The sequence below is a fragment of the Myotis davidii genome, unplaced genomic scaffold (assembly GCF_000327345.1).
Source record: "Myotis davidii unplaced genomic scaffold, ASM32734v1 scaffold514, whole genome shotgun sequence".
Classification (NCBI taxonomy): domain Eukaryota; kingdom Metazoa; phylum Chordata; class Mammalia; order Chiroptera; family Vespertilionidae; genus Myotis; species Myotis davidii.
Genome location: NW_006286236.1, coordinates 303,713 through 314,795, shown reverse-complemented (window position 1 = coordinate 314,795; position 11,083 = coordinate 303,713). Strand labels below are relative to the sequence as shown.

Sequence of the window (11,083 nt, the reverse complement as noted above, 5' to 3'; positions counted from 1 at the left end):
GGGGGGAGGGGGTGCAGGGAGAGGCCTGAGGCAGAGATGTCAAAGGAAGGGCACGGGGTCCTGGGGTAACAGGAGTCGGCCCGGCCGGTGGGCCCAGGGCCCCGGATGGGAGTCCTGCTTTTCATCACCAGCGTGGCCCTGTCCCCATGCAGGACGGAGACCCCTCTCCTGTCACTCCCTCACCAAGGTCTCCTCCCTCCGTCTTCCCTCTTCCCCAGGATGTCTGCAACTGCCACCCCCGTGTACCTGTCTCCCCCGAGGCCTGGAGCCCGGCCCAGGCTGTGGGCCTGTCAGGGCGGGCCCCTGGCCTGCTCTCCTGGGCCCCCACATCTGCCCCCATCTTTGCCTGGGGTCCCTAGTGTTCCCTGTGGGAACGGCCCTGAGGCTGGCGCTGTGGAGGGCCAGCTGGGTTCCCGAGGGGTGTCCTCTGTCCCCGGTCCAGTGGCCTGGTTCCAGGTGAGCTGAGACATTCCTGCCAGAGGACACAGGCACTGCCTGCTGCCTGCACGTGGGGGGCGCTGGGGCACGCAGCCACCGCGAGCTCAGCCAGGCGTGGCGTGGGCACGAGGTCCCGCAGGCTTCTGGAGACATGGTGAACGTCCCGGCCTAAGGAGGGGTCTTGGAGAAACTCGAGGTCAAATTCCTGGTTTTCAGGATGGGCAGGCTGAGGCCCCAGAGGGGACCCACCTACCATCAGCCATGTGCCTCTCAGCCCACTGCCAGGACGCTGCCTGCGAGGGCCTCCCAGGCGCCGGCTTGGCCTCTGAACCAAAATGAAAGGTTCTGGACCGCATGGGGCGAGAGCCCTGGATGCAAAGGGTGGAGGCTCGTGGCCTGTGCGGCCGGGGCAGGGCTCCCAGTGCCTCTGAGCCCCTGGGGCCTTGTCTGTAAGACGGGGTCATCCAGCCCCGGCAGCTGGTTGTGAGGTGACAGGTGTAAGGCCCTGACGCACTGGCTGACCGCCGGGCGCTGCTGTTATTTTTATTGTGATTGTTAATACGATGGGAGGTCTGGGTGGCTTCCAGGGCCCTTGGGCCGGAGGTACCGTGTGCACCTTTGACTGTGGGATGGAGCCTGGCCTGGCAGCCCGCCCTCCAGTCGGAGGAACCTGTCACTGCTCCTCCTGGGCCGCGGTGTCAGCGGGGGTGAGTGTCCTGGCCCAGACACTCCCTGGTGCCCAGCTCCACGCCTGGTGACTCCTCCTGCTGGCCCTGCTGGGACAGGGTGTCTTCCCCGACAGCGCAGGGTGGGGAGAGGGCGGCCGCTGGGGAGCTCTGCAAGCTCCGGCCTCTGTTTCCTCGGCAGTCCAGCCAGCCTTCCTCACCAGCGTCGTCCTGGTGTGTTGAAGCCTGGAGGGACCTTATGGCCAGACAGCAAGCGGAGGCTTCGAAAGAGGGGCTCATCTGAGGCCGTGAGAGGCGGACCGAGCCTGCAGGCCCCTCTGCGTGGCTGGAGTCTGGACTCCTGGGTACTGGCCCGGGGCCTGGCCCCAACTCCACCTCTAGGAGCGGAGTGGACTGGAGAATTCCTTGTCCTGAGCGGGGATGGGGAGGATCTATTGAAAGAAAGGAGCTGGAGCCTTTCGCAAACCATGGACTTGCTCTACCAATATGGGGGTTTAGTAGGAGGGTCACCTTGGGATCTCACCTCCCATGAGCGTGTTGACCCTCTGACCTTGAGATCCCGGGAGGAGGAAGGCAGGTGGGCCAGGCCTGTCCCATGCCCTTCTCCACACCCCGTGTAGGGGTCTAGGGTGGCTGGTGCCCTGAGCCCAGAGGGACAGACTCACTGTGGGTAAGAGGTAGGACAGCCCAGCGTGTCCCTCCCGGCTTGGGGGGGTGGTGGGTGTTTGAATGTGACATTCTCCAACATGATCAAAGTGAAGGGCGAGGGGCGAGGTCTCACCGTCTCTCTACTCTGAGCTGGGTCTCTGATGGCGAGGAGCTCATAGCCTGGCGACCATTTCAGCTCTTGTTCCCAGCATAGTGCTCGGCACTTAGTAGGTGCTCTGGAACATGTCTGGGACTGAACGGAGTGATGGTGTTGAGACAACCCCGCTGCTGAGGGATGAAGGGTGTGGGTGGAGGTGAGGTCTGTGTCTTGCCTGGAAGCAGAGAATGGACAAGGGGAGTGAGGAGTGACGGCTGACGGGGGCCTATGGCCGGCTGGGGTGGGGCTGTGAGGGAGGCCAGAGGACTGGGAGTCCGTCAGTTCTGAGTTCACCCCTCACTTTGTAACCTCTTATTTGCAAGCTAGTTCCCTGCTCTGAGCCTCCATTGCCTTCTCTGTCCACAGGGATACTGGGATCGACGTCATGGAGTTGTCGTGAGGCTCAGGGCAGGTCACACATGGGCGCATAGTGGGCTCTTGACGGCACACACGCCAGCCACTCCAACAAGGAGGCAGGACACAGAACTCTTTGTAGAGAACAGATATAAACTACAGAAATGTTTTCTAGAGACGCAGCGACACACACTGAAATAAATCCGCGCGGTGATGTATTTGAATCATGGAGGCGAAAGACAGATTTTAGAGGAATTTGTCAATGTATTCATCCCATGGTCGGTGCCGAGTGCCTACTCCATGCCGGCCTCTGCTGCCACCAGAGACACAGAGAGGACTAGGCGCTTCCCTTGACCTTGAGGTTCGTGGTCCTGAGGAGGAGACGGGTAGATAAACGCCTAATTCTCTGCACCCAGCGTGGTCAGCGTCGGGTGACCACACACCAGGTAGATCTTCTTAACCTCTGACAGGGGAGCCTCAGGGCCTAGAGGCTTTTTATTGGCCACAAAATAATTTGAGAACTAAAGAAAAAAGCACCAGTTTCAAAGTATGTGACGAAAATAGCAGAATAGAAATTAATCAAAATTTCCAAATGGGTATATTTAGTATGTGACGAGGGCGCACTTTCATATGCTCAGTATGAAGTGGGGTCTGCCTGAGACCTGCAGGGTCTTCCGAAATGATTCTTCGAGCCAGTGGCCGAAGGTGCTCAGTAACAGGAGCTGTCTGGGGCAATCAAGGAAGGCTTCCCAGTGGAGGTGACATTTGGGCCAAACCTTAAAGAGGAAGAAGGGTTTGAACAGAGAGAAAAACAGCCTAATGGTAATTAAAGTTAAAGGAGATACATGAGCGAAGGCACAGAGAAAGGACAGCATAGGGAGGATTTGGGAGATGCACAATATTTGGACTTAGAGTCCAGAGAACAGGGGAGGGCCACAGTGACACTAGAAAGGGTGGCAGGGGATTTTATCCTGAGGACAATGGGGAGCCTTGGAGAAATTTTAAGAAGGAGAGGGGGGTGGTGACATGGATAGACTTTTTTAAAATTAAAAAGTATTGGGGTGACATTGGTTAATAGGACCATATAGGTGTCAGGTGAGAGTCTATGTTACAAGATCTGTATATCGCACTGTGTGCCCACCACACACAGTCAAATCGTCTTCTGTCACCCAGACTTTTTTTTAAAGTTCACTCTCAAAGCATCAGGGGAGAGGCATGCTTGGCGGGGAGGATGGGGAGGCGCTGGAAGAGACAGGCTGGGAGGCGGTTAGGGGGCCGAGGTGTTAATCCTGGGCAAGATGATGGGGACCTGTGCTGGGACAGGGCCGAGGAGGGGAGCGAAGAGGAGGAGAGATCTGGGAACTCATCGGGCTGGAGTGAGAGATGCCGGAAGCTTGTGGCAATGCCAGCACCTACGTTCCCGGGGCTCCCGGTGCGCCTGGAGCTGTCTGTGATGTATCTTCTTACTGTATCCTCCCAGCTTCCCCCGTGGAGAGGCGGGAGGCGGCTCACTGAGGTCTGTTACATACACTAGTACCTTCAACCAATCAGAACCCCATGTGCCCTGTACCTACAAAACAATGTCAGAAAAACACAAAAAACCCCACGTGAGCTACATTCAGTTTGGTAGACAAGTTAGAAAATATAGAGAAACAAACGGAAGAAAGTAAAGCTCCCAACCCCATTGTCCAGGAGGCGGTAACAGTTTGGTGTAAATGTTTTCACTCCTTTACCCCTAACTGTCTGCGGCTCCCTGTCCATCTGAACGTGTCTGTCTGTAACCTGCAGCGCAACGCGCAGCAGCCCAGCTCGTCTCTAGATTGAGGTATGGCGGATGTTTGGGGTGCATCTGCACACGTGCATACATGAGTATTGGGGTTTACACCCCAATCAGCAAACTTCCAGGTTCTTACTGTTGCGCACTCGATCTGTCAGGACTGAGAGAAGCCGGTTGAAGTTTCCAATGTGCTCATTTTCTCCCTGAATCTCCTGTAGTGTCTGCTTTATGGTTGTTGATGCTCTGTTATTTGGTGCATATATAGTTATATTTTTATACTTTCGTTATGTTTAGCGTTTAGCTTTACAGTTCCACTTCTTCACCACCTTTATTGCTTTTGTTAGAGATTTAACCTTGCCAGGTCACGATCGCCTGCTTGGTAGGCCGTCGCCATCCGCAAGCAAATACTAGTAACCAGAGCTCCAGCGGCTGGCAGAACTGGCTGGAGCCCTGATCCTGACACTCGCTGGCCGCGTGACCTTGGGTGAGTCCCCGAGTGTTTGAAATCTCCATTTTTGACAGCAGCTTCATAGGGGGCCGTGGTGAAGGGAGGAAAGTCTTGCATTAAAAATAAAAGGTCTCTAGGGGCGAGAACCGCTGTCCGTGGGGCAGATGGAAGGATTTCTGAGCCGCTTGCTGTGGGAGTCCGTCCATTCGTGTGCGGAGCTGATGACAGGGCCAGGCCGGACACCTGCTTCCATTCGTAGTTGACAGAGGGGAGCCAGAGGAGGGGTCCCATCCAGGAGACACGAGGGTGGAATGGTGACCGCTTGGTCTGTGTAGGTGGCCGGTGAGGGTTGTCAGGCAGAGGGGATGGGAGGCGTCTGCAGACCGGTACCTTCCCTGGAGGAATACGTACAGGCTATAGTTAAGTGCAGACCTGAGAGACTGTGTAACAGTTAGACATCGCTGCAATTCCCCTGAGCATGGTCAGTTTTTAGGAATTAATGTTTATTGTGTTGTACAAAAGTATTAGTCCCCAAAGGGTTGGTTTTCAGAAAAGTTCCTCCTGCCCTGACACCAGTGGGCTGAGAGGTGCTGGTCTAGATGGACAGCTGCTGGGAGGGAAGGCAGGGGCTGGGCGCCGTGCACCCACCCAGGGGACCTGGGGGTCACAGGGTCAGAGTGACCCTCCCCGCGCTGTCCTCTCAGCACCGAGTAGGCAGCACAGGCTCAGGACGGGCACCCTGGCCCAGGCGAGACTACAGACGACAGCTAAGCCGGCCTGGCCTTGTCCACCCAGAGCAGACACCCTCTCACTCCAGTCCAAATGTGGGGGGTCAACTAGGCTCTGGGGAGGGCCGGGAGGGGAGCGAGGAGCAGCTTCTCCATCCTGCCGGGCCCCTTGCCCGCCCCACACAGAGCCCCAGAAAGGGCCTGGCCCAGGCAGGGCTGGAGGAAGGCAGGGGACAGAGCCCAGGCGGGTGTAGCTGTGGTCCCAGCGCTGTCACCTCTCTTCATGCTGTGGTCCTGGGGAGGTCCTCACCTCCCTGACCTCCAGCTTCCTCTTCTGCACGAGGGGGCCCCTGGAGGCCTCTGTCCTCCCTGGCAGAGCCCAGGTGGAAAGAGACACCTGATTGTAAAGCGCTCTGGAGGGGGCAGCGGGCCAACTTGGGGTCCCTGTCCCAGTTCCTGGGGCGCGCCCTGCTTCTCCAGTTGTTCTGGGAAACCACAGCCTGGTGACATTCAGAAGGAATTGGGTTTTCTAGTTACAAGAGCTCCATTTCCTCAGTGAATAGAGCCAAGAGGCCCAACGAGGGCCAGGGATGTGCCCAAGGTCACCGGGGGTGAGCCACAGAGGGAACGTGAGCCCGACTCCAGACTTGAGGCCTAACGCACGGACACAGCACTGGGCACTGGCCCCGGGCACCTGCAGGGAGCATGCGGGCACCTGGGCGGCAGGGACGTCTCTCTGCACCCCGCCCCTTCCTCACTGCGCCTCCTGACAGCACCCGCCCAGGATGCACCTGGGGGGTAGCTCCTGGAGGGCAGCAGGCAGAGGGTAAGCAGGCTGGTGACAGTGCCAACCCCAGGGGCTGGAAGGGCGGCAGCAGTAGGGTGGCTGGTGGGCAGGACAGGGCATCCAGCTGCAGGGACGAGAGTCCTGACTTGTGAGGATGAGCAGGGAGAAGAAGGCCCTGCTCAGAGGAGGTGGGGGCCGTGGGGGTCCCGGCAGCCGGCAGTTCTGGAGCACAGAAGGGAGGGGGGCCCAAGGGGATCAGCCCCCATGCCACCCAGACCCCTGCCCCTTCCAGGTCTGCAAGCCAGGGCGGGGGGGGGGACAGGAAATCCCTCCCGGTGGTCCTAATGGAGGGCAAATGGCAAAGCCAGCGCCAGGGGCATCTGGTCTCAAGAAGGTGTCCAAGGCGCCCGTTCCCTACCAGCCTGGCCTGGGGGCGCATGCAGCAGGTGCCCCGTAAGTGCTCGCCGAATAATGGACAGTGAATGAATGAATGCCTGAGTGACAGAGAGCGGGGATTCCTGTCCCGAGGACATTGTGGGTTACAGGTGCTCTCGGGCTGCCGGGGCCTGTCAGTGGGATGTGGGGTCCTCAGGTCCCCTTAGAGTCCTGTGCTCAGCTCCCCCTGGACGCCCCACCCCCTTTGTAATGAAGCCATTTGCGTTTGATGAGCTCTTCTACTCCCCACATCCCTTTAGACCAAGGCAGAGGGCACACGGGGGTGGGGTGGGGGTGGGGGGACCGGAAGGGCCATCATTCCTGTTGTTGGAAGATGTGGTTCAGTAGGCAAGTACCTGGAAGAGGGATAGCTGGATGGTACGGTAGGTGGACGTGTATTTAACTTTCAAAAAACTCTCAAACTGATTTCTGAAGTGGTGCACCACGTGTGTCCCCACCAGCGGTGTCTGAGGTTCCGTCTCCCGCACTGGACAGTCTTGAACTTTATCGTCTGAGGTGCAGCGTCTCAGGGAAGTGGTTTCTGCATCTCCCTGAGGACAGTCACCCTGAGCACCTCTGCGTGTGCTTGTTTGCCGTCTGTGTGCCTTCTTTGGTGAAGGGCCTCTTCCAATCTTATATCCATTTATAAAGCTGGGTTGTTTGTTTTCTCATTATTGAGTTTTGAGGACTCTTTATATATTCTGATTACAGCCCTTTACCTAGACACGCAATTTTAAAATATTTTTCTCTCAGTCTTTGGCTTCCCACCGCCCCCCCAACTCTGCCCCCATTCTCTTTAATGATGTTTTTTGAAGAGCAAAATTGGAAAATTTTGATGAGGTCCAATTTATCAATTTTTTATTTTACAGGTTGTGCATTTAGTGTTATAGCTAGGAAATCTCTGCCCCAAGACCCCAAAGATTTTAGCCTATATTTTCTTTTAAAAGTTTTATATTTTACATTCAGGTCTTTGATCTGCTTTGGAGCTTTTTTCTTTTCTTTTTTTTGTATATTGTGTGAGATAAGGGTCAAAGTTTTTTTGTTTGTTTAGTTTTTGCATGTGATTATTCAATTGTTTGAGAACCATTTGTTGAAAAGACTTCTTTCCCTGTTGACATGTCTTTTGCACCTTTGTTGAAAATCAGTTGACCGTATGTGTGGGTCTATCCTTGGCCTCTCTTTTTCCCATTGATCAATATGTCTCTCTTTATGCTAATACCAGACTGTCTTTTTTTTTTTTTTTTTGCTAATCCTTACCTGAGGATAATTTTACATTGATTTTTACAGAGAGTGGAAGGGAGACTGGAGAAAGAGAGAGAGAGAGAGAGAGAGAGAGAGAGGAGAGAGAGAGAGAGAGAGAGACATCGATGTGAGTTAACTCATCGATTGGTTGCCATCAAACACACCTCGACTAGGGCTTGGAATCGAGCCTACAACCGAGGTACATGCCTTTATTGGAATTGAACCTGGGACCCTTCAGTCTGCAGACCAACACTCTATCCACTGAGCCGAACCGGCTAGGGCTACACCATGCTGTCTTGGTTATTGTATCCTGACAGTAAGTCTGGAGATCAGGCAATATCATCCCTCCAGCTTTGTTCCTTTTCAAAATTATTTTGACTATTTGAGATCCTTTGCATTTCCACATACATTTTAGAGTCAGCTTGTCAGTTTCTCCAAAAGAGCTTTCCGGGATTCTTATTGGGGTTGGATTAAATCCATAGGACAATTTGGGGAGAATTGATATCTTAACAATATTGAGTTTTCAATCCATGAACGTGGTATATCTCCCCATCTATCTGTATTGTTACTTTCTCTCAGTAATGTTTCATCGTTTGTCCAACTTATTCCAAAGTATTTGCTATATTAATTGATAGGCTTTCTCTTTTACTTTTTCGTTTGAAATAACTTTGGACCTACAGAAGAGCTGTACAGACAGCACAAAGAGCCCCTGTATACCCTTCACCCGGCTTCCTCTAATGTCCTTTGCTTTTTCCAGGATCCAAGCCAGATACCACATTGCTTTTAGTTGTCCTGTCTCCGTCTCCTCCCCTGTGACAGTTCCTCAGGTAATCTTTCCTTGTGTTTCATGACCTTGACATTTTTGAAGAGCACTTGTCAGGCATTTTGTAGAATGTCCCGCAATGTGCGTTTTTCTCATATTTTCTCAGTATTAGACTGAAGGTATGGGTTTTGGGGGGTTGTCCTACTCTTTGCATCATGTTAGGGGATACATAGTGATATTGATGATGTCAATGTGATATTGGTGATGTCAAGAGTGATCAGTGGTGATGTCAACCTTGGTCACTGGGTTAAGGTGGTGTTGGCCACATCCTCCACTGTCAAGATTCCATTTTCCTTTTTCCTTCTCTGTCAGAAGTGAATCACTGAGTCTAGCTCGCAGAGGAGAGGGGAATTAAGCTCCACCTCCAGCACCACAGGGTTTCCCATTGCATATTGGTAATTTCTTTCTCTGACAGTGAGAAGCCTGGCTCTTGTTATCAATTGTATATTTACCTATTTGTCCAAACTGAGTGTACATGTAATTTGTCCAAACTGAGTGTACATGTAAAGTAGTCTCGAGATTGCCAAGCTATGCCTTATGAGAAACCAGTTTACCACCCAGCGAACAGTATTTGTGTGGTTATTTTTATCTTTAGCATTATAGTATCAGGTAAAAACACCATGTGCGAAGTTATTTGGGTCAGGTCATTTCTTCTCCACCCATTTTAGTGCCTTTAAAACCTTTTTTTAAAAAATTGATTTTAGGGAGAAAAACCCTCGATCCCTCCCTCTCCTCCCCCCTGGCCTGTAGGCCATCAGAGGCTCCTCCCTCTCCTACCCCCTGGCCTGTAGGCCATCAGAGGCTCCTCCCTCTCCTACCCCCTGGCCCCAGGGCCACCTGAGGCTCCTCCCTCTCCTACCCCCTGGCCTGTAGGCCATGGAGGCTCCCTGGAACCATCCCTACCTTCCTCTCCTTAGGAACCTGCCTGTCCTAAGGGAACACACAGTGGGGGAGCACACAGTGGGGGGTGCAGTCAACTGTATTCCAGGAAGGATTGGGCTGTAGGGCTTGAGGCTGGGCGTCCTGTGGCCAGTGGCCGCGAGGGGTGGGGCATGCCGTGTTCAGAGGTCCTGGTAGGTCTCCAGCGTTCACCTTTGACCTCCTACAGTTCATTCCCCCGACAGCCAGAGTCCTTATTGAAATGGGGTTCAGACCACACCCTCCCCTGCTCCCAGCTCCCAGGGCCCCTCACCCAGGTGCCTCCAGCTTTCCCACTGGGAATCGAACCTGCCACTTTTTGGTGTATGGGCTAATGTGCCAACCAACTGAGCCACACTGGGCAGGGATTTAGTGTCTTTACTAGTATGTCATACATTTGTTATTTACATTTACCCTAATTATTTCATATTTTATGGTCTTATTTTAAATGATATGTAAAATTTTCTGATTGTTTTTGCTAGTATATAGAAATATACTTACAACCTTGCTAAGCTCACTTATTTTTTTTAGTAGATTTTTTGTAGATTATTTAGGATTTTATGTATAGATGACTATGTTGCCTGTGAATAAAGATAGTTTTTTTTCTTCCTTTCCAATTCCTATACCTTTTATTTTCTTGCCTTATTACAATGTTGACTAGAAGTGAGATTGCACATTCTGGATGTCTTTGGAAGATAAACCTAATAGGATTTCCTAAAGGATTGGAGTTTAGCGATTATTATTATTTCTCTCTGTTGGAGAAAGAGTTGGTGCCCACCGAAGGGACCTCACCCCAGTGGGGTTGGCGGGATGGTTTATGGGAATCAGGAATGGTCAGGGTGTTGTCAAGAGGCCCCTGCTCCGCAGAGGTGAGAGCTGGGTGAACTGGAGACTCACTAGCATTTTTCCTCTGCTAGTTTGGGCTTAACCATGAAAGGACTAAAGACGTGCGATTGATTGATTGATTGATTTTTGGATTAGGTCATTTAGCACTCCTCTGACCCTCAACCCCAGATTGCTTATTTTGGGTGTCCATCCCAAAGCAATGGAGGAGGCAGGAAATATTCCTGGATTTGGGGTATGGAGCCTGGGTGGGCATCCTGGCTGTGTGACCCCCGGGGAGACCCAGCCCAGCCGCCCGTCTGTGGAGGCTGTGGTCTCCCCCCAGGGTGGTTGTGAGCATCACAACAACAACAGTAATGGGCACAGCTGTGAACCTCGCCATGCGCCAGGCTCTGCACTGAGTACCTATTTGTATCATTTAATCTTCCCAAGTCCCCTTGTTTTATTATTATTAATTTTTAAAAATATTTGTATTGATCTCAGAGAGGAAGGGAGAGGGAGAGATAGAAACATCAATAGATGAGAGAGCATCGTTGATCGGCTGCCTCCTGCCTGCCCCCTATTGGGGATCGAGCCCAGCAACTGGGCATGTGTCTGAGCGAGTCGAACCTGGGACCCTTCAGTCCGCAGGCCAAACCGAGAGGGCGAGACAGGTACCGTTATTACCCCATTTTACTGAAGGAGAAGCGGCAGGAAAGGGGGGCATCTGCCCTCTGACCTCTGCTGGGAACTGTCCTGCTTTTGCTGGTGCTGCTTCTTCAGCCCAAGTATCGCCTCCTCCCAGAACCCTCCCTGGGCA

General features: G+C 53.1%; 1 long non-coding RNA gene across 4 annotated transcripts in view; it reads left to right on the top strand.

Annotated features, from left to right (window-relative positions):
- Window positions 1-11,083, top strand: part of LOC102764603 — a 54,765-nt gene that overhangs the window by 11,299 nt on the left and 32,383 nt on the right. For 2 of the 4 annotated variants that reach the window (XR_001512796.1, XR_001512799.1), the window contains exon 3: window positions 8,458-8,998. The exons of the other annotated variants lie outside the window; for them this stretch is intronic. This is a non-coding gene — a long non-coding RNA (uncharacterized LOC102764603). Of the gene's footprint in view, window positions 1-8,457; window positions 8,999-11,083 lie in introns of those variants that run through there. 4 annotated transcript variants of the gene reach the window in all.